Below are 19,289 nucleotides of genomic sequence, written 5' to 3'. Positions count from 1 at the left end.
ATTGTTGTTATTGTGATTGTGATGCAGTTAGTACTTTGAATGCAATAAAAATCGAGAGTTTGAAAAGGAAGTTAAGGTGTCCCAGTATAAAGTACACTAGCGTGTATATAATATCAGTGTAGAGTATGAACGGTCATAACTTTATTTTGCCCCAGCTTTCTCTCTACCAATCTATATAATAGTTTATATAAAGATTTATTGGGCGTACAGTGGACACGCTATTTTGGAGGTTATTTATTTGAAAACGTCAGACAGTTAAGTCGTGGATATAAGCAACAATGAATTGCACCATCGGATTGTAATTTTATGGAAATTTATAAGAATTTTTTTTTTTTGTTATCATGCATAGATAATTTTAACTATTCATCAATTAAAAAAAAATAAATCATAATAATAATAGTAATAATAATAATAATAAATTCTATTGTTTTATTTAGTTGGAACTTACTTAAACTCTTTTATTTGTGACATCCGCGGATAATTAACGGTGTGAATTATTCCCAACGGCATGAAGTATATAGCAGTATGGAACTATACCAGCGGTTTTCGCAAGAGGGTGTGAATGTGGGGCTGGTAATACGAGTGAATGTATTATATAGTTTATAGAGAGACTCCCCGAGGAGTTTCCTTCCCCTGTTACTGCTACTGGTGAGAGTTTATTTTTCACACTCGTGGAAAGCTATATTTTTGCAGCATTATCGCTTATAATATCTCACGCTGAATCGCGGGACCGCCTCAATAAATACCCCGGACTTAGTGGATCTATTCAATAAATATTTTATTGTATTTAATGCAAAGAGACTAGAAATTTATCAAAGTTGTTTCAAGCACAAAATTTTTTATCAAAAATCCTTGAAATAGTTCATATTATCAAACATCAAATGTACATAAGTATTAAAAGTGTTAAATTTTGATCAAAAAATATTATGTTTTTAAAAAAAAAAAAATGGTGACATATTAAAAATTTTTTCGTTTTTTTCAAAAAAAAGTTGCAAATCGATTCGTATTTATGCAAATTAAAGTTCCCACCAGTTCAAAAAAAGTGCCGCGGGGGTAAAGTCATTTGACGCGCTGTCACAAAAATGTCTATAACTCGGCAAAAATTCGGAATTTTCATACAAAATTCTGGATATATATTTTTGAATATATAAATTTTGACTTGATAAAAAAAAAATTTTTTTTTGAAATTTCTAAAGTACCTATAAATATAAAACATACGTGAAACACTCTACCTGAGTTGTAGGTGGCGCAGCGTCAAGTTTCTGTTCTTCATTATCAGTTTATAGTTGACAGCGATATAGTTGCAGATAAATTTGAAATAAAGCGATCGAACTCTCAATTTGTGATAAAATAAATCCATTACTAGCATTAAAAATTTATTAGATAAATTGTACAAAGATTTTAGTTGAATCGAGGTTTTATCGCGGATCACACGAACTCATCATCTTTTTCAATCCTCTGATTTCCAATCCCGTTAAATTTTCTTCCTTTTTCTTCTATATAAGTATTCTTGACGATCCTTTTTCTTATCCTCATTCTTATTCTTACACTTTAACCCGCCATCACCCTCCACCTGCAATCGGCACTCCAGGTTCTATCACAGAAGTACTATTTGAAAAACCATTTAGTTTGCCCTATAACGGATAATTGAAAGTCACCCTGATAGCCAGCGCTTTCTCAGTAAGTGTTGACTCCCAGCAGTTACGGTTAAGTTATACATCAAGTTGGCGGTAATTCTTCACTCAACAACAGTTGTAAGCAAATTGACAGAAATCTACGGCCGCAACTTGAATACAAGTTAACAATCAAACTTGTAGTTAAATTTCCTTTCAACTTTACTACAATTTGAAGGAAATACTTGTATAGCAAGTTTTGACGTCTATTTGCAGAGTAAGTTATAGGTAACTAATAGGTAATCGCTCGCTTTGCCAACTCTTTCCGTCAAGTTTGCTTCAAATTGCGGACGTAGATTGACAGTAAGTTATAGGTAAGGTGGCTATCAGGGCACACTCGATCGCGACTATTATCCTTTCAGAATAAAAAAACTACTTTACCATGAAAAAACTAATAATCGTATGAATTATTTTTACACCAATAAATATTTGCGAGTTACGAATATGTTGATGTTGATGGGTGTATTTTTTTTTATCGATACGATACAGCATATTGCTGTTTGTACCTCTTTTATTTCCACAGACATTTTATATATTCATTTAGCCGCACTGATGAAAAAAAATCGTAATTGATCCAGATGAAAAATTAAATGTGAATGTCAAATATTTACCTTTCTTTGAAGCTCCTGTTATTGATAAATTTGGTTTTTTTTTTATCTTCAATTTTACATGTTGAAATTTGATACAGGAATAACGAATATTGAGTAAATAGTTTTAGGATATTGAATAGTTAAACAAAAAAAAATAATAACATTATTTCTGCACGCTTGTAAATTTTTTTTGATTATTTTAATAACAAATTTATCTGTATTTTATTAAATTTTTCTTACGGTCGAAAAAAAATTTTTTTATTATCTCACAGGTAAATCTAATAAATTTTTCTATCCAAAAAAAATGTTTTCAAATGTTATTGAATTAAATTTAAAAAGTTTAGCTCACGTATTTCGGTAGTGTAGCGTGTGTAGGATGAAAAAGACGGAATTATTAAATGAACTGCGGGCGACAGGCGGCACAATCGAGTAAAAATGAGACGCCAAGTCGCGTCTGGTATAAAGTCTTGCCTAAGGCACAGATCATTTGTCAAGCTTCCTCGGTAGTAGCAAACGCTATTTTCTCACCTCCTTTGCAAATCTATTCAGGACAAAGTTCCTCATTTATTTCCTCGTTCCTGCATGTGCTCGAGAGCCCCGTCTCATAAGCTTACATTTGTCTTTATTTTTACTGCACGTCTTTTTTCTGCCACTCACTCTAATCAGAATTTTATAAATTATTTATGGAAACTTTAAGCGATCGTTTATTCTTTTTTTTTTTTTTTTTTTTTTTAATTCTAGATCAATTAAAATAATTTCTTAGTGACATATTGTCCGATACGATCTCTATGAATCGTTAACAAGTAATTAGGCCACGAAACCAGCGGGAAGGAACTTTGAATAATAAATTAAATTAAAGGGTAGCTGATTTTCCTGGAAATAATTTAAAATACTGGTGTGTGTTCAGCTTCGGATATTTTAACGCCCTTACTTGTCCAATTAATTTTCTTTTCACACTTGATCTTTCAAAATCAAATAACAAAGTTAATTACTCAATTTCACCGTTGTTTTTTTTACTTCTTTGTTACCTTTCTAAGACCTTAAAAATAAAAAAAAAAGCTTGAGAAATAGTTCGCTAAATCCCAAAGAACAAAACTGTAACTAATCCGATAAGTTTACGGGAAAACTTGGACAAAAAATACGTTGTTAACTTTATTTATTTTTAATTAATACCATTTTTTTAAAGTTATTATTATTTTTATATTATAATCTATTTTATTAAGAGAATAAGAAAAAATTTTGTGCCCATAATTGTCACATAATTATTTCGGCTTTTTCGGCGGAAAACGAAATTTTAATTATCGACGATTTAGAATGGCCTAATTTGCCCCTAAAGTCATTATTTTAGGAGTTATGGCCACTTTTATGTTTCGGGCCAGATAACATTAATTTCTTCAAAAAAAAATTTTTTTCTCCGTATAAAACTCCAACGTATCTTGTAGGAAATTTACCGAGGAACAATTTAAAGTGGTTAAAATTGCATTTCAAGGCATTATTTTAGGAGTTATGACAGCTTAAAGGTCCGGAAACACAAATTTAAATTTTCAACTTTTGAAATTTTTTTCAAGTCCAAATATCTCTTAAAAAAAATTTTTTTTCCGCATAAAAAATTAACGTTACTTGTAGGAAATTTCCTGAGGAACAATTTAGAGTAGTTACAATTGCTTTTAAACCCATTTCTTTAGGAGTTATGGCCACTTAAAGATCCGGAAACACAAATTTAAATTTTCGATCTTTGAATTTTTTTTAAAGTCCAAATGTCTCTTAAAAAAAAATTTTTTTCCTCATAAAAAACAAACGTAACTTGTAGGAAATTTTTCTTTAAAAACATCAATATCTAAGACAGTACAGTGTATTTCAACCGAAGCAACTGCAAGGTTTCTAATATATTTATATTTATTTTAAATGTAGAGACAAACTTTATTTTTTTCACATCCACCGAAAAAAAAATTTTTAATTTTTTTATTATTATCATTATTATTATTATATAAATAAGAATGGAGGTTATATAAGATGAGTATAAAAATCCATCAAGGTGAATTAGCGAGCCTCGCTCGTCATCCGTAGTTTAAATTTTGCTCGATAACCTCGCCTCGAACCGCTTCGATATAGCGCGAGCCTGAGGCGCACTTGCGTGGGCAAAACGTCGTTACCAGCTTGCCATGGAAAATTAGGTTACGTCAACACCATTGATAACTCGTTAACGCTCGGGCAAGTGGCTGAATAACGTCGTGATCGTGATATCTCATGAGAATTTTCTCATTCACTCTCTCACTCTCCGCTCTCTAATCCTCTCACACTCTCACACTCTCACCCTTTCATCCTCTTCATACTCCTCTTCATTTTACCCACTTCCGCCCTCGAGATACAACTCTTTTACCGTTTTAAATCTCATATTAACACTAACTAAATGCTTTTAACTTTTTAAATTAATTTTACACTAATTATCATGTAGTTCGTGTGTTTTTACTGTTATTAATGTTACATAACATATTTTTTTAATATATTAAGTTAATAAACAATACCAGAGAGGCTCCTTAGAAGAGTCAAGAAAAATAATTTTTATTTTATAACTTAATTTCTCAAACTTAACTCTCTTCTAATGAGAATTTCAAGCTATCACGCGCCATCTGTTGGAATTTTTTAATACTACATTTAATAAAAAAGCGGCGAATGCTTTTTTGAAAAAGAAAATCGAACAACTCATTCAAAAGTAAGAAGTTACAGCTGTTCAATAAATATATTTTGAGTTCAAAAAGTTTGAAATGTGGAAAACAGTGCTTTGAGCTTGAAAAGCTCAAAAATGAATCCAGATTTTTTTTTTTCAATTTTTATTAATATTGAATAAATAAAAATCTAACAATAAGCTGGAAATTTCGAGAATTAAAATGAAAAAAAGCTTCAGTAATTCAAATAAATAAAAATTTACTTACATTAAAGTAGTAAGCGAAGCCATGCATTTCTAAAGTACTCATAGAAATGTTAAAATATATACATATTAAGATGCCCGGGTCACAGAAATATAAGTATATAGTATATGTACAAACGTACACCTATAACTAGGAACTGTACCAAGTAAAAGACGGAGAAATAGAAGTAGTAAAGTATTTTGTATTTTATTTTTTATTTATATTCCATTTTATATTTTTTCTACAGTTGTAGTTTCTCCTTCCTCCTTGCTAGTATATATTTTATTCATACCGCTTTGCATGTACAAATATGTACCTGGTTGCCGCCTTTTCCTCACCAGACTTACTGAGTATTTCTAACGTACAAATGTACGTGAATATATTTATTATGTCGCTGCACAGTTGGCTATTGAATCATCCAAATAATTTTCCGCATATCAATTTTTTTATTCATTTATTGTCGACTTTTTTTTTTTTTCATAAAAAAAAAACTAAATAATAATTATTTAAAATTATATTAAGTGAATTTTTTGTTTACTAGAATGTTAATTTTTTTAAATTTACGACCGCGATATTAATCCCACTTAAATTATTTCAGTTAAAAAGTTTTAGGGATATTAGTTATAGTGTAGTGCGTGTGTACGAGGAGGCGCAATGCATGAATGCAGTAAAAGCTTAAGCCCAAATATAATTAACGTGGAATGCTAATTAATTTAACCGTTATAATTACGGTGGTGGAGCTATTAGCAAGAAAGTATTATCCAATGGGTCTAATTTACGTCTGGCTTACTTTCTGCTGTAATACACTAATGCGATTGTTATTGAAAAAAATATTTTTATATTTAACTTCTGCTTTAATTATTATCACGTTTCAATATTAGGAAGAATTTTCCATAATTACTTTTTAATAAAAAATTGCATCAATATTGAATTTCATAAGTAACATTTTTTGATAAATTCTCTCTATTTAATCATTTTAGCTTAAAATAATATTAAAATATTTCTCGTCAGGAATGAAATGTCGATGTTTTATATATAACAATATTTATGTAAAACTCATATTTATTTTTTTTAACAAACAAGTAAACGAAAAACCAATTTTAGTATAATTACTACACATTTGAGGTAATTCAATTAGTTAAATAAATTTTACATGTTCATATCTCGGGGATAATTAATTAAGTATCCGGTTATTCATTAAAGCTATTTCGAGCTGCCAGCCTGTCTCACATGCAGAAGCTTTTAAATTAATCACTATTATTCTTGACCACTGAGATAATACTCAAGCTTTTTTTACTTAGATAAATACGGGAGTATATATTTGATTGGAAATAACGCTGTAGAAAAAATCCCGTGTCAGAATAATGAACCTACATGAGCCTACAGGACAATTTTTTTATTATTTTGATTGATATCATTCAATTTATAAATTAAATTTTCAAGTTTTTTTCAAAATATGATTTTTGTAATGATATTCAACATGATATTATTAACTATCTTTATCATGAAATGGATATGGTCAACGATATTTACCAGGATATTGATATTGTTAACGATATTCATCATGGCATTGATATTGATAGTGATATTCATCATGACAGATTTTTTTAAGCGACACTTCCAATAATGTTGATATTTTCGATGATATCCAAGAATTTTATATTGCTGATAATATTCATCATATAGTATTGATGTTTATAATGATATTTATCATGGCATGGATATTGATAGTGATATTTATCGTGACATATATTTTTTTTAGCGATACTCATAATAATATTAATATTTTTGATGATATCCAAGATTCTGATATTGTTAATGAAATTCATCATCGCAATGATATTGACAGTGATATTCATCATGAGTCATGATTCATGAAATTTATTTCTTAATTCATTTGTTATTTTAAAATACGATAATAATGATATTGATATTTTTAAAGATATTTTCCTTAAATAAAGTTAATTTTTTCATGATTGTATCATACCTAAGAAATAAAACAAGAAGACGTAGATGTAGATAAAGATGAAGATACATGACATGATAAACCCGAGAATAAAGCGATTCTCTAATTAAGGAAGACTTTGTATTATTAACTTGCTTACGAATCAGGTACGTACCGGATTTAATTTGACAACATAACATAGGTGTGTTGGTTTAGTTTATTATCTTTCGTGACTAAGGCTTAGCCGTGTTATTTGACTTTAATTATCGTTGGATCGTAATTTATTAGTAATTTTCTCTTAAAAACAAAATTCGAAATAATTATCATGAAAGTTTACAATAAAAAAAAAAAAAAATAAATAAATAAATATCAGTATTGTGTTGGAAAGTACCGAGCCAGTTGGCGACAGATCGTCGTCGTGATGATGCCACGAGATGAAAGAGCGAGAATATAAGCGTAGAAAGAATAACGGAGAAAATGAGAGCGGGGTTAGGAGGAAGAGGATGAGGAAGAACTTGAAAACTCTCGTGAAACTTGGATGGTCGACGTCCTACGGAAACTTTTCTCCACGGCTAATCTCTTCCGGTGAAGCAGGAATATACCTTAGGCTCTTGGGAGAAGTACCGTTTGTTTCTCAACAAAAAGAGTTAAACTTTTTTTTTTTTTTAAATAACTAATGGAAATAAAAAATAAATAAATATAAAGTTAAATATAAATAACACAAAACAATGTCGACAATCGGTTTTTAAAGATGTCATTGTAAACGCTTAAGATAGTATAAACGTTAAAACAAGTACTGTAATTCTACTATTTCACTCTTAAATACTTACAGTCAATTAAAGCTCTTTTCATTTATTATTTTAAGTTTGATATTGATTTTTTATCAGTTTCCTTACGATTATTTTATCAATGCTTTATTATAGTGATAAAAAAATTAATTCGAGTCAGAAAAAAAAATCAAGATAAATATCAATACCATTGTCAATGTAATGATGAATATCATCAGCAATATCGATTTCATGATGAATATCAAAAATAATTTCAATGTCATGATAAATATCATTTTTAGTATCATTCATTAAGAAGTTTGATAATTTTAAACCAGGTAGAAAAATTCTAAAACTAGAAATTCATTAAAGTACATTTTAATTGAATCAAGTTTTTTTTTTAGAGTAGAGTTTAAATAATATCCGGTACTTTATTTCTAATTTCAATTATCAAAGGACACATAATTAAAACTAAATTTAAGCCTCATAATAAATGAATTACAAACTACTTAAAACGCAATCACAAAATATACTCGAGCTAGTAATAATATACTAATGAACTTAAATATTATTACACTAAATATAAAATATAAATATACTCCGTGGAGAAACAATTAATTAAATTTATTACATGTGTGTTGAAGTTTGACTTTAGTACTTGTTAGTGCTCGCAAACCCTCAACTTCATTTACTCTATCTCTATACCATCAGCTTCTAGAATTTCTCGGGCTTGCGGTTGCCCGCAGATCGGCTGATCCTGATTGCAAGCTGCAGGGACATCGATCCTGGTTCATTCACTTATTCCATCACTACATTCACCACGGCTCAATACAGAGTACATAGACATACTGAATACTGAGTACTTAAATGTAAATGCATTAGCCTTTGAAATTAATTTGTTTAGTTTCACTTCCACTTTGATTGATTAACATTCGCTTTGCTTTATTTTTTTTAAATACTTATTCATTAATTTAAAATTTTTATTCAACTAGATGTTAAGGAACAATTTCAAATTGAAAAAAAAAAATTTTTTTTAATTTTAAAAACATTATTAATCTTAAAAAAAAATATTAATTAGCAAAATTATGAATATTTTTATTAAAAATTCAACGAGTAATTTATTTAAAAATTTTTCGAACTTAAAATTTTTTTATTTTATAATCTTATTAATTAGTAAGTTATACAGATGACTTAACAGTGTTTTTACTCTTTTTCTTACGACATTTTAATTTAACGGAGACGCAATTAGCACGATTATAAAGAAACAGGCAGGTGTGTCCGGTAGTGCAAAAATATTAAGTTTACTCAACTCTAGCTCAAGCTCGAGTTATACCCTGCCCTATTTTTTTAAACTTTTCTCCATTGAAACTAGGCTAAGATAAATTATATCAAAAAATGAGTTTCATTCACAATTATACTTTATATTTTTAGCTCTCTCGGATTCACTTCATTACATCATACTTTTTTAAACTCATTTGAAATTACGCTTCACTTAACCCTGATGCTGCACCTCCTTCACTTATCGCTCAACCAATAATATCCCTTATGAATATACATTTATGTAATCTATAGTATTAAGAGAATAAGAAAAATTTTGTGGCCCGTGTATTTACATGGAAAAAATGGGTTTTTATGGTTAAATTTGGTATCGTTGGAAAATCTTTATAGTATTTAAAAAATATTTTTTAAATACTAAGAAATAATTTCTTAAATACAGAGCAATCTTTTTAAATGTTGAGAAATTCTTCTATCATTCTATAAATTTCTAAAACTTAACTCTCTGGCTGGGAGAATATTAAGCGACCATGCGCCACCTGTTGGAAATTTTTTACACTACTTTCCCGGAAAAATTATAAATGATCATGTCAGGCCTGATATGGCTAATTATCATATCAAGCCATAGAAATTTGCCAATGGCCATATCAAAACATTTTTGAACGGATTAAAATATAAATTTAATTTTGCTCCCTCTATTCGATCAAATTTAAATGCATTTCGCCCAAATAGTAATCACTTCGCATAGCTGAAGGGCAGTATTTATACTAACAGTTTCCATTCACTAGAAATTGAGTAATGGGCATGATGACGATGATAATGATGATGAGCCTTAATATTAACCGACGTGACGATTAAAGCAATCCCGTTTGTGTCTATACGGAAGCTCGATTTTCATCGCGTGTATAATGTGTCGCTTAAACTTTCTCTTTAACACTTCAAAGCACAGTATCGTATGTCGTATATCGTAGATCGTTTGACCTGTAATAGCGAATATACTGAATACTGGATACTGGATGAGAGTTTAAGTGAATAGCAATTGCTTTTGCTCACTTGCTATTGCAATCCCCAACGCCATCGTTCTGCATTAAGGCTTCAGTGGTAATAGCACTGTTATATGATCCTCATCAATGCGAACCTGCGTCCCAGTTCGGGTTAATGCACGACACTGCTGCGTATTGAGTGTCTATTGAAGCCGGAGAGACACTCTGTGTATCGTGTTGATCTAAACCGAGAAATTAATGCCGTTCTGAGGTAGCTAATTTTCAGGATATTAGAATCTCTACAACGTTTAGAATATTTTAACCTAAGATTATTATTATTATTATTATTATTATTATTATTATTATTATTATTATTATTATTATTATTATTATTATTATTATTATTATTATTATTATTATTATTATTATTATTATTATTATTTGAGTTCAATATCCAAAAATCAGAAATAAATCCAAAAGAATCTTGATCAAAAAATTAAAACTAAAAAATTTGGATTAAATATTAAAAATCCAAAAAAATTATAAGAAACATTTCTTGTAGAACATCTAATCTTTTACAAAAAAAAAACCCCTTATAAATTTTGGCTTATCTCTTACCCTTAAGCCAGAATTTATTTATATTTTATAAATTTTCCATTCGTCTACTTAATTAAAAATTTATTGTTATTATAAATTATACACAATCAGTGTAGAAGTTGTTAGAGTCTCATTAGAGTAAATTCATCTGTTTATTCACAAAGTGTACTTAATTAATCCTATAATCTTAATTCGTCTCAGCGGTATCTCCATCTCGATCTAGTTGAACATCCAGAGAGATATATTCTGTCAGTAGTTGAAGTTAATAACAAAGTACATGGGCTATTTGCCAGTATACCAAGTAAAACGGATACAAGTAAACGCCGTGACGAAATGCACCACATATATAGGACATAATATAAATAACTACAATATACATACACACATATGTATTCACATATAGATATAGATATATATTTATATGGATGAATACATATCAGAATAGCAAAGTCTTGAGGATTCCCCGTAGAGTCGACGGGGATCAGCTGAAAACGTATAACTACGTGGATGTCTGTCGTGAGTACCAAAATCCGGAGCACCGAAAGAACGAGATAGAAAAGATGAAAAAAGGCAGACCAAAAAAGTAAAAAAGATTTTCGAGCAAGACCGTAGGGTTGTCGGAATTGAATGCGTTTCAAGGGATTCCCCAGAAACCGATGATGCTTTTTTCCATGCAATATGTGCCAGACTCTGCTGAATTTTATACTTTTTTACTTTTCGTCGCTAGTGAACTCAACGTCGCCCGATGATACCGTCTTCGTCACAAAATCCTTCAATATACATTTTTTTCTGGATACATTTATAAACTTTGAATTTCTTATCACTTCTTGGTGATATTCTTCTTCGACAGAAAGAAAACTGTCAGGAGTTTACTTTTTTAAGGAGATCAAATTACCCTCCTAGTGTAAAGAATGTCTATGAAAAAATAATACGTGGAAATACTTTTGTTGTGCATTTTAAAATTAATTAATAAAATTTTTTAGGAAATTTCCGACAAATTTACTTATTAAATAATTATTAACATTGAATTTTTTTTTTGACGGACGATAAATAAAAAATTTTACAGCATTAAATTCAACTTGAGTACAACAAAGGATATAAATTTAACGGACGTTCTCAAATGTTTGAGGCTTAATCTTTGCAAGTTTCAAATAACATCAAATGCCTCCTCCATATATATATATATATATATATATATATATATATATATATATATATATATATATATATATATATATATATATATATATATATATATATATATATATATATATATATATATATATATATATATATATATATTACAGAGAATAACTTAAAGGTGCAAGTACGCAAACATTTGTATCGATGATATATTTGCGAGGGTGCTACTAGTGCTCGCTCTTTCTCTTTCGCTCTGACGGAGCTGTTAAAGCCACTACAGTCTCGAGGAAATTGCACAGAGCGACGACAAATCGCAGTGATTTCCTCCGTCCATAATGTAAGAGTACACTTTTATATACCTATTTTTATGATTGAAATTTTTTTTATAAATTTATATATCAAGGGTCACTATTACTCTCCCACGTCTCCGGACAATCACCAAAAAAAGATAGACGTGTGCGTTTAACCTATGATATATATGGAGTTTGGAAGATTTCCTGAATTTTTGCTCAAAATAAATTAAATAATTTAAAAAAATTATATTATTGCATAGAAATATTTTTTTCTGTATTTTACTTGTTTGAATTTTTTTACGGTAATTTCTTCGGTCATTATTGAGATTAAAGGGCTCGGTATCGCGTGATTGTAAACTCATTAATAAGAATATAATAATAAATAGTAATAGTAATAATATCTAATATCAATGAAATGTGTCGTGTATAAAAGCCATTACTTTTCGAGACATTTAATATTTTTATAGGTAGAAATAGTTTTTGGGTTTGCCGTGAATAAATATAAAAGTTTTGTTATAAACTCAATATTTTCAGATGGCTAACGATATTTCAAAAGGGCAAAACTTATAAAAATGTCAAATTTGCGGAGAAAGGTTATCGGTATAAAAACTTTTGGGAACTCATTTTTCTTGTGTCAAAAATCAAAAGTTGTCTTGTAGAAAGAAATAAACAATATATTTAACAACGTAAATGTGCACTACATTTACAGTACACTAGTATAGGAAGGTTAGATTGCCAAAAGTTTTATTTCAATCTCGAGATTGAACCGTAAAACACTAAACTATAAGAATTCAGTGGTTAGAGTTTGGAGATAATCCCATTGTCGGTGTTTCTATTCTCGTGTGTACGATCTACATTTCTCCCAAGATTTAAACATATTTCAAAATCTTTCATTTAAATTATATTTAATTATGAGTTCTTAGTTAAATTTGACTTAACTTTCTCGGTGCGATTTACGTATTAAATTTAAATATACTATGAATTTACTTACTGTGAAATTATTTTATTTTATTTTCTAATTTTTTTTTTATCTTGTTTTAAATATTTTACTATTTTATGTTTTGATTCTGTTTTACTTATTTAGATAACAATTTCTATAAAGAATCTTTTCTAAAATCTAGCAGCAAACATTAAATTTAATCTTAGACTTAATCCTCTAAAGTTAACTCTCCTGTAGGGAGAAAATTAAGCGACCATGCGCCATCTGTTGGAGTTTTTTTCGTACTTATCATTATAAATACCGAATAATCAGTAATTTTTAATATTTTTAATGAAAAATAAATCAAATATTAAATTTGTAAATTGTTTTTCAGTTTTATTAAGCTTTAAAATAATTACAAATTAATATTTTTCTTTATAATTAAAAAATGAATAAAATTAAAGACCTTTGAAGCAAATCTTGCCGTAAAGCCTTTCTCTAAGAATGTATCTAAATGCATTTGAGTAAGCTAGCAAATATACACCTGAAGTAAAATAATATGTGGTGGTGATGAAGAAGATGCATGAATTTTGAGTTTTAGAGAATAAGAGAGCCGCGTTGTTGCCTACAACTCACATCTCTACGACTATTTCCACGGTCTACTGCAGTACCACTCCGGTTTATATATATGTACATCTATACGTCTATACTTCTCTTATATATCTCTTATATATACAGATATATAGATATAGACGAACTGAAAACAGAACGGTAGCTCATTAGTGATAACAGGCAACGAAGTAAGGTAGGAAGCTCGTTATCCGTGGATACACAAACCCCGTATGCGTCTCCTTTTCGTAATCCAACTTTATATTTTTTTGTATTATTTTTATATTCTCATTTTATTCGCCCGTTAAATAAATTTTACTTTAAATAATTTCGTTTCCTTTTTTTTTTCTTTTTTTTTTTTTCTTTTACAACCGAGTTGATTTAATTATTACAGACATTTATCAACGGCTCTATAATGAACTTGTGAAACCACAGTGGGACATTTTTTTATAGTTGTTCAGGATTAATAAATTTAATGAGAATTTTTTTTTTTTATATAAAGTTTTATAAATATAAAACAGCGATAAAGTTATTGAAGAATTTACACTGCTTTTACAAATAAATTGAATAAAAAAAAAAGGCAGTTTTATAAGAAAAAATAAAAATCCGTAACGAATGTGAAGAATTCTCGTAGGATATAAGTTAAAGAAAATGAAGTAGTTGCTCTCGAGAAAATGGAGGTAGTTTTTTGCTGAGAATTAAAAGGTAAACTTAGTCTTACTTTTTACTTTCTCTTTCTATCTTACCCTCCCTCTTACTCTTTTTAATCCGTCAGCTTTTTTTTTATCTGTTGATTTTTCTGGCTTCTATAAAAGCTAATTGAAGCTCATGCAATAATGAGAAGTGATATAAAAAAAAAAGATTTAAATAAAAAAGTTTAAAGTTTTTAATCAGTTCATAAAAGTCCATGAATATAAGTTGACAATAGCGTTAGCGAAAAGTCTACTATGAATGGATTCTTTTGATCTTTTTCCTCTTGGTATCATGAGACAAAGAGTCAAAGCGTTTCAATTGGCTTCTTTTATACTATATACTCTACTGTATGCTCCTCAGGATAAGCGTTAAATGGAAAATTTATAAAAATAAAACCAAAACCCTATCTAAAGAATTACACGCTCGCTTTAATTTATTCAATCATTTGCTGATTAATTTTTAAGCAAAATAATAATAATAATAACAATAATAATAATAATAGTGCTGGTAATAATTAATAGTAATTAATGCGAATCTAGTGAGGGATACAAGAGAGGTGTATATTACGTTTGCTGGTCGGTCATGCAAGAACAATGATTATTGTCACAACGGAGCCGGAGTGTAAATACACATGTAACCCCCGTGAATACACACTCGAGGATAATCAATCCTATCGATCGCCGTCATAGCAGCTCGCTAATATGTAATTTGTCGGTAAGTCTCAGTGCTTTCATCCATCAATTCAACCCAAATGTCAATCAATTCCAATCCCAGTCCTCTATATTTGATCCGCGATTTCATTTGTCCAAAAGGTAGTCACTGGAATTTTGGAGATTACTATTTATTGCCTCATTATTAGCTTGTTTAATCATTACACAATAATCATTAATAAGCTTATGCTTATGATAGTCCAATAAATAGATTTTATCGAGGCTTATTACGTCAGTTTTGTTTTATCATGGTAAATATTTATAGAGAGTTTAATTTAAAATTTAGTTAATATCAATAGGTCAGTGAGATTTGCTCTTATTTTTTATTTAATAAAAATAAAAAATATTTTTTAATGTTTTAAAAGTATTATTAATATTAATAACGAAAAATTTTAAATTAAATACCTGCACTGATAGGAGGATTTCTTAGTATTTAATTTAATTAATTTTTAGTTTTATCAATTGCTGAGCTAATTTTTATCCAATAAAATATTTGAATTGACATAAAAATTTCTAAGAAAAAAAAAAAATTAAAAAATTATAATAAATAAATTTCTTTTGCAATACATGGCAGGATACGAAAATTTTTTAAGTAATTTTTGTCAATAAATGATCAATTAATTTTAATTTTCCATAAAACAAAACCAAAAATAATTTTTAAAAAATGTATGTAGGAAACTTAGATAGATAGTAAAGAACTCAGACTTGTGCGTTAAAGAAATACGGTAGAAAATATACAACGGTAGTGTAAGTAGTGGCGGTTCTTTTATTTTCACCCACGCCGGCAGTATCTCCAGTTTAGAGCAGTGAAGAGTAGACTGGATAGTTTCCAGATAGCGAACTCCGCCTTGGCTTTTCTCAGAGGAGCCTGCGGAGTAGATCTATATATTAAATATAAATATATAAACATATACCTACATCCATATCCACATATTTCCTCGCTCCCTTTTGCGTCTCCTTAATCTCATCTCCTCTGTGCAGACATAAAATTTTTTCGGATACATCCCGGTTTAATTTTTCCATTCTCCTCGGAAACGAAAACCAGCGGGATGCATACTGAAATTTAACTTCACCGAAGCACAAATCCCAGCATCTCCAATATACTCATACTCATATTCCGTTGTTTATTTTATTTAGATTTTTGTCAGCGCAGCATCGCATTGTTTGCTCTGTTTCTTTTTGTTAAACAGGACAATTATTTATTCTATGTCATACAATCCTTGGTATTTGTTTATTCAGTGTCGAGAGACTCATTTGTCGGGGTTGGTACGTCGCCAAACTCGGTATTGCTTCATAAATCCTTGACCGAGCTCGGAGCTTCCGAGCTTGCATCATTCCCCTTGGTATTGTGTCGCAGATAGTACCCCAATGTATACCCCAATAATCGGATCCGCCTTAGTGATTTACCGCTCAAGCTCAAGAGGAGAGACCCAGGACCTCCCTCATTATTTCGCTATTGACACTCATTCTTTAATCTTTCATTTCGGTATTACATTTTGGTCATTCGTTCTAGGAGAATAAGAATTTCTAGCCCGTGTTTGTACACGGAAAGTAATTTTCTTTGAAAATTACTGTAAAAAAAAATTTTTAATACAATTACAATTTTTTAATAATCACCAATATAATGTAAAAAAATATAGAAAAGTATCATTCATTTTTAATGGATTGTTAAAAAAAAATTAGCGTCATTGCAAAGGTCTTTATTTAAATTTGTGCTTTTTCAAGATAAATAATTAAGAAATGACCTTGTATCTTGTGAACTATTGACATTCTTAAAGATATAAGCTCATCCCAATGTTATACTCATCGAAACCTTTTATTTGAGTATCCACATCAATTTTTCATATCTTTATATATATATAAAAATCAATTGCTGTGCGTTAGTCTCGCTAAAACTCAAAAACGGCTGGACCGATTTTCAAAATTTTTTTTTTTTTTCTTCGTTATAGTTCAGGGATGGTTTAGAAAAAAAAAATTTTGGAATTTTGGAATTGAAAAAAATTTCAGCTTAAAAAATAAAAAATTGTTAATTTTGTATCGAAATCGCTATTGTTACGCTTGAGCCTCAAGGTTGCAAGAGTATACAAAATTGTCCAATATGCAGGAAGATACGTACAAGTATACTTTGGGTATCTTTATATATATATATATATATATATATATATATATATATATATATATATATATATATATAAAAGCCATATACAATAGCTAAATTTGTCATTAAAGACAAATTTTTGGGAACTGGGGGAAATAAAAGATAAAGGGGGAAGGGGAGGACCTTTACTCAGTAGGAATTTTCGGTAACTGAAAAAGTAATTCGGACAGCCCAGACCGGGAATCGAACCCGGATCGTTTGGTTACGCGCCAAAGGCTCTATAATTTGTTATACATTTATTATATAAATAAAACACATAAAACATATTAAAATGACCAACAAGTTTCATTTAATAACTTAATACCAACTTAACCGTCTACAATACGACCAGTGTTAATTGTTGACAAAAATAAATTAGAGTTTACAGGTTAAAAATCACAAATCAAAATTTGTAAAAAAAAAAAATTTTTGTAGGTGATACGAAGTTCACCGGGTCAGCTAGTATTTTATATATTTATATATATTATATATATATGTATATATGAAAAATATATCAAAAATGCATGTGGGTACTCAAATGAAAGCTCTAACAATCTAATAAAGCAAAATTTTATTTATTTATAGTTCACAAGTCACGACAGTCACATAGTGACTGCAAGGTTGCTAATAGCAATTATTCTATATAAATTTTTAAGGATTATCACCTTAAAAAATAAATTAATTAAAAATTTAATACTATTTTATAAAGATAATATTCTCTTGATCTTCAGATATTAAATTTATCTTCATTAATTAAGAAATTGAGTTTCAAGATTGAAAATTCTTGAACAAAGACATGAAATTCTCTTCAAATGATTTTTTTAGATCAAGAATATTTCTCTTTGATCAAGAAGTTTTTATTTTTTAGTGAAGTCAGTTTAAAGGATTTTTTATTTCTTCATTAAAACAAAACGAAGTAGTTTTTGAAGGTAGTAATTAAACTCTCCCTTTTAGTAGTAAAAATAATTTGGATTTATAATAAAATAAAATAAAATGAGGTAGAAAATAATAAAATAAAAATAAAGTAAGATTAGCAGTAGGTGAGTGGTGGGTAAAGATAAAGTGATTACTTTCGCCAGTCAACTTCTCTCATTCAGATCTTTTCTTTTAATTTACCGAGTTTAAGTTCTTTTTAAAACTCATACTTGTATGCTCACCTTCTCTCAATACTCAATGCTCGCCCGAGATAAAATTAAGCGCCTTTGACTACCGGAGATTTATGGTTTCGGTTTTTCAATACTCACCCTCCTTTGAATTAGTTATATTGTGCGCCGAGTTTTTAGTATTAAATTCATTCGCTAAATTTTAATGATTAATTATTTTTTAACCAAAATTTTAGAGAAATAAATTTTGAATAATTTTTATAGTTGTTTTTTCGTAGTAGTATTCTTCTGAATGTAACATAATAATGATTAATATGTTCATGCGGTTGAATTCGGTGTTAAGAATTTGTAAGTGACTCTCATCGCTGAAAAATCCACCTTATTATCTAACATAGCAATGATTACCATTCTACATTGGGCATATAAAAATTCTCTTTTCTAAAAATGAGAAATTTATCGATCCAGCAAATAATTGAAGCATAAATGCGAATCGTTAAGGCACAGTATAAAGATGAGAGAGCAGTAAAAGCTTTAAAGTTTAACTTGCCCGTAAAGTATACGACTGTAGAAAATGTAATGCCGTTATTGTTAAAAAATGAGGATAGACACGCATAAAAGCAGTATAAAAATGAAATTGGACATATAATTGTGAAATTATGTTACTTCAGGTTGAAATATGTGGGAGAAGGGCCATAGAAATAATGTATTTAATTAAAGTTTGAATTTAAAGCGGGAGTGTTCCTGAAATGAAGTATTTTATTTCTCGTGAGTCTTGTTTATAAATTTAAATAATATTAAACAATATATCTGTGACCGAGAGACCTTGTGCAGCCCCAGTTTAGTCTTCACTAAATTGTTTACCATAAGAAAGATTATCCAGCCTCCATTTCCTTTAACCTATTTCAAAGTGCTCGAGTTAAAGTTCTGCGCCGCAAGATCCAAG

Source organism: Cotesia typhae, unplaced genomic scaffold (genome assembly GCF_013202065.1).
Source record: "Cotesia typhae breed Kobodo isofemale line unplaced genomic scaffold, CoteBio_Ctyphae contig_83, whole genome shotgun sequence".
Taxonomy (NCBI): domain Eukaryota; kingdom Metazoa; phylum Arthropoda; class Insecta; order Hymenoptera; family Braconidae; genus Cotesia; species Cotesia typhae.
This window is presented reverse-complemented; position numbering follows the sequence as displayed.